This window comes from Mirounga leonina, unplaced genomic scaffold, assembly GCF_011800145.1.
Source record: "Mirounga leonina isolate KUSES-001 unplaced genomic scaffold, KU_Mleo_1.0 Mir_94, whole genome shotgun sequence".
Lineage (NCBI taxonomy): Eukaryota > Metazoa > Chordata > Mammalia > Carnivora > Phocidae > Mirounga > Mirounga leonina.
This window is the reverse complement of record NW_023270855.1, coordinates 38008784-38024623: the sequence shown is the minus strand read 5'-3', so window position 1 is coordinate 38024623 and position 15840 is coordinate 38008784. Positions and strand designations below refer to the sequence as shown.

Here is a 15840-nt window from a genome sequence, read left to right as displayed (position 1 = left end):
TCTCAGGAGGCTCAGGCTCAGGGTCCCGGGCTGTCTTGTGAGCTGGGAACCCCACAGGCGTGTGGAAGGGAAGAGAGGTTTCTAGAAGGCAGTCATCCATGCATTCGGCCGCAGGGATCCTCCAGCTGAGCATCCCTGCCAGCCGGAGGAAAACAGGTGTCTGGCCTAAATCATGCTAGACTCCATCCCCTCTTCTGGTGGAGACATGGGCCAAAGTCCAGAATGCCATCTGGGTCCGGCCCAAGCAGTCTTATAAACCTCTGCCCTGTTCCAGTTTCTTGAGAAGCTGTCCTGGCCGTGGCCCTGGCAGAACCCAAGGCTGGGCAGGAGAGCCAGCCCCCACCTCAGCACCCATCCTTAGTCTAGGGAAGGGGCCAGGGACCCTCTGCAGCACAGGTGGCCAAGTTGGGCCCTGGGCTCCTGCCTCAGTCTCCTCCAGCAACTTGTATGGCCTAGAGCTAGGATTCACCTGAGCCTCAGTTTCCTCATCTATGGGGTGGGATCAGAATGCCTGCTCTACCCAGGTGCAGGCAATTAGACAACAATTGGGGGCTCTCTGTGGAAGTTGGGGGAGCAGAGTGTGGCTGGGCCAAAGGGCAGGACATGATTTCAATACCCCTTAGAACTGCACTCCCATGTCGGCCACCCCCCACCCCTGCAGACCCTCATGCATACCCAGAAAGGAGGGAGAGGTGGGATAGGGGAGGCAGAAATCCTCTTCCTCCTTCCCTCACTTGGTCAGTTAATCCTTGTGACCATGGAGACCTAGGTCTCTCATGAGCACTCCATTGCATTTCAGAGACGCTGAACCACCTGCCTGAGGTCATGTGGCCACTGAGGGCTGAGCAGGGAGGGAAACCCAGCTGCCTGGGACTCAGGCTTAACCATGAGGTGCCCCTGCCTCTAAAGCCACCAGGTTATCCCCCTGGAAACCTGGAGGTTGTAGCTTCACACAGACCTGGGGGCCTGGCCCTGTCCCCTGACCTGCCAAGCAGCCCCAGGCAGTGGCCTCCCCTGTAAGCTGGTGCTACCCTTACTTTGCAGGTTGCCCTAAGCATTCAACAAGAGGCTGTTTTGAATGGCTCAGCTTGTCCCTGGCAGGAGCCAGTATCATCCTAGTGGCAAAGTAATGCGTACCAATCTGTCACCTCCGTTGTACGGCTGGAGTCCTCAAGGCCCGGAGGGGCGGGCACCTGCCAGGATCCGGCAGCTGGTCAGAATCAGAGGCATGGCAGGCAAGCCTCCAGCCTGTGGTGCTTGCCCAGGCACCTCCTCAAGCATGTCCACTGGGGGCCCGTGTCAGCCTCAGATCTGCCACCACCCCACCCCGACACAAACTCACTCACTTGGGTGTGCTTAGGCTCACCCCAGCCCAGTGGTTGGTTACTCTTTCTCCAGAAGATTTGCCTTGTGCCTACCTCCCATCAGACAAGACACAGGAGGCCAGGCCCGCCCTCAGCTCCTAGGGTTTCCTCTGAGCTGGGGCTCAGCTAGGAGACTACAATCAGTGGGGGAGCCTGAGGTCCAGGTAACCCGTGACCTGGAAGTTCTGGAGAAGCAGACTCAGGGGACAGTTGGTGGTACCAGCAACCTGGTGAGGCCCCAGTGGGTAGGGGGGACAGGGCTCCAGGAGCCAGCCTAAACCCCCTGCTTGTCCCCTGCCCTCACTTCTTCCTGATACCCTCTTCTCTCTTCCTCAGAGACCTGGGGGCTGAAGCTGGGGCTTGGCAGCTGGACCATACCCTAAGCCCTGGGTGTGTGGTTCCCCAGGGATAGGAGGCACACTCTGTCCTGATGTCTGGGGTCTACCTAACCTGGTATAAGCAGTTAGGGAAGGCTTCCTGGAGGAGGTTAGTGAAGCTAGGACCTACTTGAAGACTAAGAAGGGGTTCGCTGGGCATGGTGTACCAAGCAAAGGGAACAGCACAGGCAAAGGCCTGAGGTAGGAAATTGCGGGATGTTGTCCAGTGGGAACTGAAAGAACTTCCTTTCACTGGAGCTGAGGGGCTAAGCCATGCTGGGCCTGGTGGTCATGTCTAGACTTTGTCCTTTGTCCTGCGAGATCCTCGGTCAGCTTCAGGGTGGGGAGTGTCCACTTCTTGGTATGTTAGGAGTATTGTGTGGTTGCTGTGAGGAGAAAAAGTTGTTGAGGGTTGGGTGCCTGGGTGGCTCAGTTGGTTAAGCAACTGCCTTCGGCTCAGGTCATGATCCTGGAGTCCCAGGATCGAGTCCCGCATCGGGCTCCCTGCTCAGCGAGGAGCCTGCTTCTCCCTCTGACCCTCCCCCCTCTCATGTACTCTCTCTCATTCTCGCTCTCTCAAATGAATAAATAAATCTTTAAAAAAAAAAAAAAAAGTTGTTGAGGGTGGGGTGGTGGGGTCCTGAGTAGACAAGACTGCAGATGGCCAGACAAGAGACCCCAGTGGGCCTGGCCAGGGTAGGTGACAGTGGGGACAAATGAATGGAGAAGTCAGAATGGGAGACTAAGGTACCAAGGGGACAAACACCTGCATGAGCTTCCACCATGACCTGGGGCCTGGCTGGGGTGGCAACCGCTGTGTATGGGGGAGTTGAGCAGACTAAGTAACAGGGCAGAGGGCTGCCCAGTGCAGGCCCACTTCGATCCATCCCACCCTCTGGGAATCCTTTCTCCCCTCCCCCTCTTCTGGAACAAAACTTCTGTCTCAGGGAAGACAAGTTCATATTTCTTCCTTTGTACCATGGCTATGCCAGGCACACATACGGCACCCCCAAGAGGGGCTGAAGTTTGGCCACCACCTGCCTTCTCGAAAGCCTGGGGGAAGTGGAGGCTTCCTTGGGGCCTTCTCCTCTAGATTCCAGAGGCTTCATGAGGGTGGTGTGGAAGGAGGGGCCTTGAGGAACAGGACGGAAGGCTGGGCATTTCTGCCACTCTCTTCCTTCCAACTACCAACACCGCCCCCCCACCACATGCATACATACCATCTGGCCCTTAGGTGCATACACAGAAACCCAAAGTCAGATTCCACAGAACACTCCCACTGCAGCCCCTAAGGCCCAGCATTCAAACCCACTCACGCTTTCCCTGAGTTCTTGTCTCAACCTCCCTCCTGGCTTGCCCTGGAGAGATGCCTGCAAGGCTAGGGGTGATGCACACATGCGTGCATACACACGCGGGAGCTACCCTCCCACCCCAGAGGACACACCAGCATGGTGGCTTTGCAACACGATGGAACTAGAGCAGACATCAGCATGAACTTCTCAGGCTTCCAGGTTGTGAAACCCGAGGCCAAGTTGAAAGTCTAGTTCATCTTCTTTGCAAGGCCCCCAAGCATGATCCCAGATCTCCCCCACACCTGGCAGCTCCTGGGATTCTGGGCTTGGTACCCGAAGCTAAGACCTCAGTTCCAGTGCCCATCCTGGGGAAGCCTGGTGCAGTTGGACTCAGCTGGCCTGAGTCCTCACCCCACTGGCCTAGAGTGGGAGTGTAAAGGGCCCCACATAAAACCCACCTGGGGACTTAGATTGTGTACCCCAGGGGATTAGATTGTGTACCCCAGCCCTCGACCCAAATGCCATCCATTCTCCAGAAATTCCAGCCTTCTTCCTCCCCTTCCTCCACTGCTCTGGGATGAGTGCCCAGTGCTCACAGGCCTCAAGAGGCCGGCCTGGGAACTGGCTGTGTTTCTCGCCCTAAGGGCTCACCATTCCTGCTGCCCAGCAGCCTGGCTGCCTGCCTAGCTGCTGTGGCCAAGGTGGCCACAGGCTCTGCCCACAGAAGCCTGTGGGCAGAGGCAGGGCTCAGGCATGTGAAGGTGGTGGGGTGGGCAGTAGTCTGAGGGTAAGACTCTTCTCCCTGGGGAGGCTAACCTCTGCCTCTGCCCCCTGCAGCCTGCTGGCCATTGGGGTGGAGGCGTGTCTCAGCCAAGGGAGCTCACAGTCTGGGGGAGGTGGACATGGATAGCCCAGCAGCCTGTTTCTAGCCCCGGGCATAGGCTAGAGCAGCCCCAAGGGGTAAGGAACCCCAAGGGAACTGCTCAAGGTCACACAGCCAGTTAGTGTGGAGGCTGCATGCTAGCTCTTCCTACTCCAGAGCCTCTGCACCACGTGGCTGGTGCCTCAGGAGAGGCCCTGGACAGTGTGGGGTGGGGGTGGGTAGACCTGAAGGGAGGGCTCATGGGAAGCAGAGGACCTCCTTGGTGAGGGGCAGGCATCTGGGAGGCTCCCTGGAGGAGGACTTTTTGTAGGGGGCCTTGTTAGAGGGTTAAGAGCTTGACGGAATGGCATTCCAGGGGCAAAGCACAGCTTGAGCAGAGGCAGAGATTTTGATGAGCAGCGTGTGGGGGGAAGGTGAATGGGTTGGCAGGGGTATCCTGGTGCCCCGGGGCCTCTTATACTCCTGGAGGACCTGGGATGGAGGGTGCTGGCTATGCGAGTATGCAGGCACTTGCTCAAGCTCTGCTGGTCCAACTGGCCCAACCACTTCTCTTTGGGCACTGCCCACTGCCCCTGCTCACAGTCCTGCTCAGAAGTACTGGCAAACCCTGGGTGAAATCTGGATCAGGAGCCCAGGATCCCGCCATCCTGGTCCCAGGGCAAAATTATTAAGGGGTCCTGAGCCCCAGAGCGCTCTGTCATCTCTAGAAAGCCTGTCCTGATTGTGGCCTCCACCAGAACAATTTCTAAGATATAATCAGTGTGGAGAGTAGGTCTGTCTGGGGACATCAAATTATCCGAGCAGTTATGGGAGACTTCTACTTTCTTCTATAAGCTTGTCTTTATTTTCCTTATTTGCTGTTTTTCATCAGAACAGCCAATGTGTGTCATTACTTTTCTAGATTTCTGTGATTCTCCCTCGCCATCTCTCATCCCCCATCCAGACCCCTGTCCTCACGGTCTTCTCACAGGTTCCCAGCTAGGGGGCAGGCTGCGGTGCCTTGGACGACCCTCACTCCCAGGACGTCGGTTGCGCCATCCATCAGATGGGCGTACTCAGGCCTCCCGGACTTTCCTGGACCGAGCCGGCAGCGGGGAAGGGCGAGGAGGCGAAGGCGCCGCTCGGCGCCGGGACCCAGGTGGCGGGGCCAGTCCAGCCTCCAGGTGGCAGCCCGACCCGGGAATAGAGCCGCCTCTTTTATAGCCGGGCTCGCGTCACAGGGCTGGGCGGGGCCTCCGGCGCGGCTCCGAGAGGCTTCCCAGGGGCGGGGCTGGGCGGAGCGGGGCGGGGCCTGGGGCCAGTCGGTACCCGGGCACGGAGACGTGCCTGCGGGGGCGCGCGCGGCGGTCTGGGTGCGAATGGGGTGTGTGCGTCTCACGGTAGACGCCGGTGTGTCTGCGGTCCTTTCCCGCCGTCCCCACCGCGAGGGCCGCCCTCCCGCGCAGGGCCTGTCCTCCGTTCCCCACGGGCCAGGGCCAAGCTGGGCTCGGTGAGCGGCCCGCTTCCGGGGGGTGGGGGGGCGGGGAAACTGAGGCATGGGCAGGCGAGGAGACGAGGGGGCTGGCGAGCCCGGGTGTCAGAGCCTAGTGTGAGACCTAGCAGATCGGAGCAGAGGGTGCTGTTGCTTGGGGCGGGGGGGTGGGGGGTGGGAGAGGTGGAAGTGGTGATGGGGAAGAGCTGGGGGCTCCCTTGTGTCTCTTTGACAGGGAGAAGCTGTTGTTCTGTTTCTAACTCAGACAGCACTGATGTCCATCCAGTCCCCTTCCCCACCCCTTTGGGGGGAAGGGGCAGAAGAGCCAGAAGTGGGGACTCAGGTGGGCAGGGGCTGTGCCATGGTCAGTATAGGACTGGGGCAGGCCAGGGGCTGCATACTCTTGAGAGCCCCAGCAAAGCCCTGTGCCCCATGCTTTCAGAAAACACGTTTCCCCTTGCCTACCCCAAGTACTTCTCAAGTTTCACCCAAGCACGAATTTATGGAGGACAGAACTTGGGGACTGTTAGCTGGGCCTCACCAACTCTTTGGCAGTTAACACTGACACAGATTGAGTCTCACACCTAGTACCCCATGAGCTTGGTCTCTCCCATCCTCCCAAAACCCACCAGGCCAGTATTACCTTTATTATCTCCATTCCACAGGTGAGGAAACTGAGGCACGGTTAAGTCACAGGTCCAGGTCAGAGCCAGGATATGAACTTGACCCCTCTAGCCCTTGGCCTGGCATTCTCCTACCATGTGGCACTGTTCCCAAGGCCACCGCACTTACTGGCCCCCTACCCAGTGCCTGAGGCTGCAATCCCTGCTCATGACCATCTTGGTGGCCTGAGGTGTGGCCACAGGTTGGACAAGGTATCCAGTGCCCTTTTAATTTGTACTACCGCCAACAGAACCCTCTTGGCTCTGCCATTCCCCAGCAATGGCCCCCACACAACATCCCTGATGGTCTGGGCCTCCTGCTCTGAAATATGAGTGACTCTCCCATGCCAGGCTAGCACTCTGGGTGTGATGAGGATGGTGCCTGCAGTCAAAGCTTTAGGGCAGGGATGATGATACAGAGAAGCAGAAAGCGAGGGACAGAGAGGCCAGGACAAGGACCAACTTTGGGCAGGGATCAAGGAGTGTGGGGAGACCCTATCCTGTCCCCCAGCTAGGTGGGCACCAGGGACAGAGGAAGGTTCAGGCCTTTTCTATGTGGCTTGCTGACTCCTGGACTTCCTGTGAAGGGGCCTGGGGGCCCCCAGGGTTCATGGCCTTTGGGTGGGATAGGAGCTGCACTGGTCAAGCCAGCCCTCCTCTGGACAAACCCTCCAGGGAGCCCACAGAGGAATAGCCCTGGGTACGTGCCAGGAGTAGGAGTCGGAGTCTGGACACTGTCCACCACTATCCATGATGGGCCCGCTTCCTTGGCTGCAAACCCAGAGGAGGAAGAAAAGAAAGTACCACTTCTGGGTGGTTGCTAGGGGCCCATCCCTGCTTGGGGATTTACACCCGGTGTCATGAGAGGCCATCAAGTCTCTTCAAGGCTGACAGCCTGTGACTCAGCAAAGTGACGGTACCTGTGCCCTGGCCAGTGTAAGCTGAGGCTCATCAGGTGTCCACCCTGACTGAGGTTTCCCACACCTCATCTCACTAACCCTGACTCAGCCCCTGACATGGGTCTGTCATGAGCAGAGAGGTGTGGCTGCCTGCCTAAGGTCATACAGTTAGCAGGTGATACAGCCGGGGCTTGCTCCCAGGCCTCAGTAGACCCTTCCAAGGTGGGGAGCAGGCAGGCTCTGGGGGCACAGAGGCAAGCTTGTGTGGACTCTGCCCTGGCCTGCCCAGTGTGGCACTCAGGAACTGTTCACCACACACAGTGGCTCCAGCTGAGCTTGGCCTGTTCTCCCTGGGGCCTCTGGTCGCAGGGCTTGTCTCTGGACGCAAGCCCACCTCCTGCATTCTTCCTCTGTCCTTGTCACACTGTGCCCACACAGCTACAGCCTCTCTGCCCATCTTTAGGTGCATCACACTTCCCCTTGAAGTTTCCAGAAGAGAAAGATTGGCTGAGGCCAGTGTGTGCTCACAGCCTCTGAGATCATGTGTCTGCATAATCCTGAGGGCCCAGAAAGTACTTCCTGGTGTCTAATTTAAATCTTTCTGGCTCCCACAACATGCTACCAGCCCTGCTCTAAAGCCATGGTTCTCAACAAGGTGTGATTTTGCTTCCTTGCCACCCCCACCTCCCCCCAGGACAGTGTCTGGAGACATTTTTATCTGTCACAACTTGAGGGAGTGCTATTGGCATCTAGTGGGTAGAGGGCAGGCATGCTGCTAAACGTCCTGCAAGGCACAGGACAGTCCTCACATCAAGGAATTATTTGGCCCAAAGGCCAAGAGTGTTGAGATTGAGAACCACTGATACAAAGCATGGGCTTTGGAGCAGGTCAGTCTTTCGTTTGAATCCTGCACCTGGCATTCAATAGCTGTGTACCCCTGGGCAAGTGGCCTCGCCTCTCTTTGAGATGTGGTTTGCTCTTCAGCCAAAGTGGCACTAATAGTGGCCCTTACCTTGTGGGGTCTTGAGGCCTGAGTGGATTGACCACGTCCAATACTGGGCACAGGGCCTGGCACTGGGGAGGCTCCATCAGGGACAGCCATTATTCTTCCTTTTCATGTTCTAAGGTGAACCTCAGGGTGTGGGAGCAAAGGTCTGGTGGCTGGACCTGGAGATCCCAAAGGATCCAGCTTAGCACAAGGTGGGCCTATTGTTGATGCTGAGGGAGAGGATAAGTTGGCCACTGTGGACCTGGAGGAAGGAGCCAGAACAGAAACTTGATCCCAGGTGGGCAAAAGTCCCCGGAAGCTCACCTCAATCACCCTTCCCTCCAGTCCAACCCCAGGGAAGCCATGGGGTGGATGGTGAGAGGACCAGGACACAAAACATTCTGATGAATACAGTCCCTTAGCTCAGGGAAGTGCTCTGGATTCACAGCTGGTATCAAGAAGAAGTGGTCTGTGAGTGAACACAACCAAGACAGGGAGAGACATGGGGTGGGTGGGAAATGGCATTTGGGCCTAGGACACAGCATGTGTGAAGGCTAAGACATAAGGCTTATTTCCCAAATGATATTCCATGTGGCCAGAGTGGTCCAGGTTGGTGGAAAGAGCTTACCCCAATGGGGCATCAGGATTAGGAACCTGGACATACACCAGTTTTCAAAACAGGTCCCCCTTCCCAGGTATAGGGTACAAGGGCCCTCTTTTTTCTCTATGGTGGAAAGAATCATAGTTTTACTCTTGCCAGCCCAGCACCCCCGCCCCCCTTCCCCCATCCCCCTCCCCCCCCCCCAAACAGAGTTTTGGGATCCACATCTCTGCCAGGGCTCTCCATCCCTGGAGGTCTCACTAGACTCTTCCTCCTCCCCATCCACCCACAGTCCTGTGACCCACCTGGTCTGGTCTGTTCTCCCCACCCATCTTCCACAACCCAGGGTCTTCTCACTTGCACAACAGGCAGCCCCTCTGCCCCCATCCATTCTCAGGAGCCCACTCGATTGGAACAGCGGCCACCACCTGCTCCTTGAGACCAAAGTCCTAGCCATGACCTCTCTCGGCCATGAGCCCCTTGATCAACTCAGGCCTCCTCAGGAGTTGCCCCCCATTTCCAACCATTAGGCTTTAGCTGGGAAGAGCTGTCTCTCCATCCCTTCTAGGTGATCTCACAGAAGGCCTGGGATCTGGAACCCTCTTCTTTGCCTCTGGAAAAATGAAATTTCTTCGGACTATGGCCCCATCAGCTTTTCCCTTTTTGAGCTTTTGGGGCAAGTTCATGGGATCCCTGGGTCCCTCTCCATACCCAGACTTTGGGCCCAGAGGGTACCCAGTGAATGAATGAGTGAATGAATGAGTGAGTGAATGAATGAGTTATGCCTGACAACCCAGTTTCAAGTATGGAAAGGAAGCTCAGGCGCCTACTAGGGGCGGTGGGGAGCTCTGGAAAGTGGGGGCAGGAGAGAAGACTGGGGGATCAAGGTAGGGGCTGCTCCTAGAATCGCTGGACCAACAGCGACGGACCAGCGAGAGCCTCCCACCCTGGAGTCTTCCCCGCTCCTCTCAGGGGCCCGGCCGGGACCAGCCGGCCTGGCGGCGGGCACCGGGCCCGGCCGCGTCCGCACTCCAGCCAACAGGAAGAGAGAGAGGGAGGCCGGGCGCGGCGGGCCAGCTGGCGGGTGGGGAGTCCCGGGCGTGGGCGCTGGGAGCTGGGGAAGCCCCGCCGGCGCCTCCCCGGCTTCGCTGAGCGAGAGGTGGCGAGAGCGCCCCCCTCCCGCGGGCCTCAGCGTCGCCCTCCGTAAAGTGGGGCCCCTTCTGAGGGGCTAGGGCGGGTGGGAGCCGAGGTGCGCCGGGGAGGGTAGAGAGCGACCCGCACCGGGATCCGGAGGCCCGGACCCCCTTCCTCGCTGCGGCGGGGGCGGGGCCTTCGGGGGGGCTGGCCCTGGTGAAGGCGGGCCCTGAGCGGGGGCGGGGCCGGGGCCGGCACCTGGGTGAGGTCGCGCCGCCCGGCCCCCTTGCACTTCCGTGTGCAGCGGCGCGAGAGAGGGAGGCGGCGGCACCGGGATCCCCGGAGCGACCCCCGGCATCCGCCCGCCGCGCTGAGGCCCGGACGGGACTCACCGGCCTACGGGCCCGTCCCGGTCGGGCCCGCAGCGACCCCCCGTCCGCGCGCGCGCCCGGGGACGGCGCCCGGAGCTGGACCCCAGCCGCCGCGACCCCTGGCGCCTGGCGGTGCGCGGGAGGTGAGTGAGGGCCGGGCCCCGACGTGGGATCCGGGCTACCCTTAGGGCGCGCCGCCCCTCCCTTCCCCCTCCCCGATCCGGTTCCCGTTTCCGAAACTGAGAAACTGAGCCGCGGCCAGCGAAAGTCCCGTCGCGCTCCGAGACCCGCCGGTGCCTCCGTCCCCCGTCCGTCGGTCTGTCCCTCCGTTCAGCCGTAGGGGTCGAGGCCCTCTCGTCGGTCTGCTCCCGGCCCCTCCACCCGCGTGTGTGCCCTAGACCCTCGGAGCGTTCGCCCGTCCCTCGCGAATCCCCGGGGCCCTCGGTCGGTCCATCTGACCCCACCCCCTCTATGTTCCCGCGTCCGCGTCTTTCTAGTGCGGATCGGTCAGTCCGTAGCCCTCCGCGTGCCCCACCCCCACCGCACCTCCCGCCGCCCCCTGGATCCTGTCCTCCCGGAGCCGCGCCCCCGGCCCACGCTCGTCGCCCCCTGCCGGTCCCGCCGCCTCTCCTTTTCTACCGCGGACGGGAGGCCGGGCCCCCCGCCCGGCCTCGCCTCCCGCCCCCCGCCCCTGGGTCCCTGCCGGGCCCAGCCCGCGCGGCGCCTCCTCCTAGCTCTCTCTCTTCTTTCAGTCTGGGTGTCTCTCTCTGCCTTTCTCCATCTGTCTCCGGCCTGGGCGTGGCTCCAGTCTCCACCATACCCCCTCTTACCGCCCCGCCCTTACGCCCCTCTGAGTCCCCTCCCCTGGTGGCCCCTTCCAGGTCCCATCGGTCCTGGCCCCTCCGCAATCCAGACGCCACCCCCGCGTGGGGGCCCGGCCAGGTGAGGGGAGAGGGTGGAGGAGAGCCGGAGTGAAGGGGCAGGAGGTGGACACCGTCAGAACTGGCACACTTCTCTGACTGTCCCATTTGTCCTCGCCTGGGAGGGTAGAACCCCACTGAGCCCCTCCACTTCCACCTGGTCCAAAGGATTTGGTGGGGTGGGGGCGTCCCCTTCTCTGATTCCTACCCTGTATGGTTGGACTTGACTGCTTGTGCTGAGTCGCTTGTATCTGAGCACGTAGGTGTGTTATGTATCTGTGTCTCCATGTGTGTTCTTTGTCACTGTGTCTGTGGTCCTTTTCCACATGGTGTGACTTGCCTGTGTGTGCGTGTGTATGTCTGCGTGTCCTGAGGCTTTGTGTGCCCTTTGCACCTTTGCATGTCTTGGTGTGTTCTTTGTCACCAGACTGCCCTCTGTGTGTTGGTATGTGTGTGTATCTTTGTGTGCCTGTGTGTCCCTGGTGTGTCTGGAGAGTCCTGTGTTGCACACTGGTTTGTGTCATGGTGACCCACTGGCCATATACATTTGAGCTGTTAATTTTGGGGAGCCAGTGGTGTTGGAGTGTCAGCCCACCATGCTCTTGTATGTGTCTGTATGAGTGTGGGTGTGAATGCACACTCACTTGTTCTTCCTCTCCCACTGCCACGGAGCTGCTGTGACCAGGCTGACCTGGTCACTGAGGGAGGGGACGGGTCCCTTGAGTTTCCTTGTTCCTGCTGTGGACTGAGTTGGGGTGTGGTGGACAGGCCGGTAGAGGGCAGCTCTGTGTGTGTGTGTGTGTGCGTGTGCGTGTGTGCGTGCGCACGCCACGTGGAGGTGTTTGGACAGCTGTACCTGCGATAGGGTGGTGTAAGGGATCTGGTGTGTTCCGAAATGTGGCTGGGATGAGACTGGCAGGGGTGAGTGTGTGACTGGTGGGAGACTCACAGTCTGACTGTATGAAACTGCCCATCTGGGTCCTAGGGAGCCCCTGTGATTGTGGGGAACCGGGAGTGTGGTGCCTGCATCCCGGGGTGACACTGCTGGGGGGGACGGTGAGAGCCCCAGTGTGTGAGAGCATGTGGGAGGCTGTGAGGGTGTTGGTGCACGCGGCTCCGCAAGCCCAGCCCTAGTTCCTGGGGAGGCTGGGGAAGGCCCCCATCTCTCACTCCCCCAAGCTGAGGGATACCGCAGGGCAAGTCTTTGGGTTTGCAGTGTTGTGACCAAGACCCAGGGCTCTGGACCCAGGAAAGATGTGGGCTCAAATACTCGCTGTGCCTCTTATGGCCAAGGGACTGGAGCTAGGCTTCTCTAAGGCTGCGTCTCCTTATCTGCAGAACAGAAAAAGTTGCTGTGAGGACTCAAGGTCCTATGTCAGTGGGCCTCTAGCACGGGCTTGGCCCACAGGCAGAGCTTAGCACATGCTAAGTCTCACTTGGTGACCACTCACTCCCGCCCCCAACTGTATGGTCCCCATTCTCTGTGGAGCTGGGCTAATAAAAGCCCAGATAGTCCCCAACCCAGTTTCCTGGCTGTGATGTGTCTGTTGCCCATCCCGTGCCCTTGACCAGACTGCTTGCAGGAGGGCAGATGGCTGGCAGAGACCCCGTGAGCCCTGTTCAGCCCACTTGACGCCTGCCCAGTCTCAGCAGCACTGATCAGGGAGATAGGGCTGGGGGGTGATTTGGAGCTTGGCTGCAGGCTACTGACACCGTTTAGCTGCCACAGCTAATTGGAGTTTAAATTAAAATTAGGAATAATGTACAGACAGGCCTGAGGGTGCCTCATTCCCCAGGGAGTGGTGATGGGGGTCTTCAGCTGGAGGAGGAGCTCCCATCTGGGGAGGGGAATCTTTTGTGGAGGCCTGGCCTGGCCTGCAGGAAAAGTGCTCAGGTCTTTCAGCCAGGAGACCCGGGATACCTTGCTGCCTTTGCCATTCCTTCCTTCTAGGATCTTTCTGAGCCTCAGTTTTTTCGGGTATATAACGGGCCCAATATTAATGGGAGAATCACCTGGACTAGGAGGTGCAAAACAAGGAATAAGAAAGTGTCCCTGTTCATTCGGTACTCCCAATGTGAGTCCAGCACAGGGCCTGTCAGGCCACGTCACTGGGGCCTCAGAACTACCTGGGGAGATGTAGTCTCCTCATTTTGAAGATAAGACAAACAGAGGCTCAGAGAAATTGCCCTAGACCACAGAGCAGTGGCCTCCACTGCCACGAGGTCTCCTAAGTCACAGGGCGACCTCTTGCAGACAGAGATTAGGAAGAGCTTCTTGGTACATCTGTAGTCTGGAAATGCTCCGGGGGCTGAGACACAGTGATCCAACCCCTAGCATGGAGAGGACACATAGCCGGTGCCTTGGAAAAGTTGGGCCCAACACCCCATTTCACAGAAGAGAAAGCCGAGTCCAAAGAGGCCGAGGTCTCTGAGCCAGACTGGGCCAGCTGATGGGGAGAGCCTGTTTGGGCTCCCACCTCAGCTGCTGCTTCTCATTCCTGCAGGTCTGCCTGGAACTGGCCCAGGTGAGGGCTGCAGGCCTACCTCCGGTGGTGGCTGTGTGGCCTGCGGCAGGCTCCAGGACTGAGGGCAAGGGGGAGCCAGGAGCCCCAGGTAAGACCGGATCCTCCTGGACAGATGGACATATGGACAGTGTGCATGGGGCGGCCCTCCTCTTTGGGCTCCTCCCCTTCTGCTGGGGGTAGGGGCTGGGTTGGGCGGGGGGAGGGTCCTACAAAGTCCTCGGGCTGGGTGTGGGGCCTGGGTGCCCGGAGGAGGGCAGCACTTTGCCTGGCCTATGAGGGCTCCCTGCCTTGGAGCTCAGAGGCCTGGGCCCGCCAGCAGTTTGGGGTGAGGAGTGGTGCCACTTGGCTGGTTAGTTAGAAAGACGGTGGTGTATGTGCCAAGGGTTGAGGGGGGATACATCAGCTTTTCTGGGGCCCCTTGGCTTGGCCTCAGGCTGTCTTCATCATCATCACACAGGGGACCTGATGGTTGCCCTGAGCAAACTGAGAATGGAAAGAGGTTTCCTGCAGTCTTTTCCACACCCCAGTTCCCTCATTTCCCCAGCCTCTCTGGGGCAGAGGAGAGACTCAAAAATCCCCCTCCCCAACCCCCAGATTCTGGGTGAGTTGGAATACTAGGGAAGGCTGTACTCTCTCAGGCCCCTTATAAAACTAGAGATTCCTTCCTTTGGGGCCAGACTTGCCTCCTTCAGCCCCCATTGCAGTGAAAACAGTCCTGTGAGTTATCCATTGAGTGTCCAAAGTCCAGTGGACAAGATTCTGGGGGTGTGATGGCGTTGCTGAGGGCACCTGGAACCTAGGGAGTGACGGTGGGGAGGGATAGCCAAGGTGGTCTTTCCTCCAGGAGGCCTCCCTGATCAGCCCCCACTCCCCTCCCTACTGGCTGTTGGGCACCTACAGATTTGGGGAGGGGTGTGAATGGACCAGTGGGGGCTGGGCTCTCAGAGCTTAAGTCTGGGGGGAGGGGGAGCAGGAGGTCAGGGTCCTGGCTTCTGGGATGGGAGTGGGGGCTGAACAAGGGCAGGGTCATCACTGGGTCTGCTGTTTATTCAACTTACCATCAAACCTAGAGGGCAGGAGGTAACATGTCCTTGGCTGGCTGGGGGCCTCTGCTACCTGAGGTCAGGGGGCCACCCTCTCCCAGGACAGAGCCTCATTCCCTAAGAAGTTCAACCAGTTAGTCTTGGAGTCAGCCCACTTTCAAAGCTCAGACATCACTTACCTTGCCCGTGCAGACCTAGGTATGCTCACACAAGGACATAGAACTGAGCTGCATTCGGCGCCCATGCCCACAAAGCCTCGAGTGCCCACACACGCACCGCACATGCACACACACGTCCACAGCTTTTCACATGCACTCACCCACAGGCACGCTCAAACACGCACACAGATGCTCACCCAGTCATCCTTGTACACTGAAGCCTGCCCACACACACCATACTGCCCATTCTGGGTCAGGAAGTGGGGGGTCCTAGGTCAGGGTCACAACCCAGCTGCGTCTGGCACTGAGGGTGAGGTTCGAGGTGTGGCAGTGACCGCGGGTGCTCCAGGGGGCTGGGCCACACTGGGAGGCGGGCTCTGCCCAGGCATTCACCGGCCATCCTGCTCTCCCGGGCCAGACCCCAGGCTGACCAGGACTCGGTGTGGGGGAGTTGGGGATGAGGGGGAGGGACCATGTGAGCTGTGCCGACACTGTGGCCGCCGCTGCAGAGGAGGAAGTGGGCTGCCTGTGGTCATGGGGCCAAGGTGCTCGCAGGTGGATGGGGGTCCAGTCAGCCCCTCTGTCCCCCGTAGCATCCATGCCTGGCGGAAGTGGAGTTGCTGGGCTCTGGCAACCGGGAGGCAAGCAGGATGCTTCTCCCAGAGTGGTGTGTGCATTTTCCAAGGCCTGGGCCCAGGGAGAGGCCTGTCCATCCGAGGTGTTTCCGGAGGCTCACTTCCCCTGCGCTGCCCAGGAAGTGGTTTCAGAGTGGGACTGACCAGCCCTCTGTCTGTGGCCTGCCCCGCCCTGGCCTTGCCTGTGAGGGGAGCAGCGCCTGGCCAGTGGGTTAGGCCGACTGACTAGGCTTCCCACTGCCAGGGCTGACTAGGCCTTGCCGGAGGCCCAAGGAGAGGGCTCGGGGGCTGAGGCCATGACCTCCCCTGTAGCCCCCAGAACCCCAGCTCCGCCTTCCCTCCGAGCTCTACCCTGAGGCTCAGAGCACTGACTCTGGCAGGCGCAGCCGCCTTGTGTGAATTGGCATCCGCTGGGTTGCGTCTCTGGCATCAGGCAGCCCCGAGCAGCCATATGAATGAACCTGGGCAAGTGGCTTTGGGGCCTGGTGCCTCATTTTTCTTCTCTGACAGATGAGAC

At 59.5% G+C, this 15840-nt stretch overlaps 1 protein-coding gene across 2 annotated transcripts in view; it reads left to right on the top strand.

Moving 5' to 3' along the window:
• The first annotated feature begins 9979 nt into the window (after positions 1-9979).
• Positions 9980-15840, top strand: part of PRKCD (protein kinase C delta) — a 28173-nt gene continuing 22312 nt past the window's right edge. For both annotated transcript variants that reach the window (XM_034996954.1, XM_034996953.1), the window contains exons 1-2: positions 9980-10185; positions 13467-13575. The gene's annotated coding sequence lies outside the window, so the exon portion shown is untranslated. The remainder of the gene's footprint in view (positions 10186-13466; positions 13576-15840) is intronic.